We start from the raw sequence: 332 nt of genomic DNA on the forward strand, positions 1-332 counted from the left end.
TTCAACCAGGATGTGCATTGCAAACTGGGTATTGTAGTTTTTGGGTCTCCTTGCTCTTCTCTAGGTTCCTGAAAAGCTCCCTCACGGAATTTTTATTATTTTTACTGTAGCGTTTATTATTTTTATATCCGATAAATTTTTTCCACAAGTATTAATCATCTAAAATCTTTTGACCCATCTGTGGGCTCTTTAAGGGCTGTTCACGCGTGACAAATCCCACATCCAAAGCTTCACTGCATAGATGGCTATTTTTATCTTGCTGTCAGGTGTGAAATTAGTTATTTAGAACAATATCCTGCCTGGCATTAAAGGCCCACTGTGTATTTAACCAC

Source organism: Copadichromis virginalis, linkage group LG19 (assembly GCF_057382275.1).
Source record: "Copadichromis virginalis isolate Kocher_CV1m ecotype Utaka linkage group LG19, C_Virginalis_male_GT1.1, whole genome shotgun sequence".
Classification (NCBI taxonomy): domain Eukaryota; kingdom Metazoa; phylum Chordata; class Actinopteri; order Cichliformes; family Cichlidae; genus Copadichromis; species Copadichromis virginalis.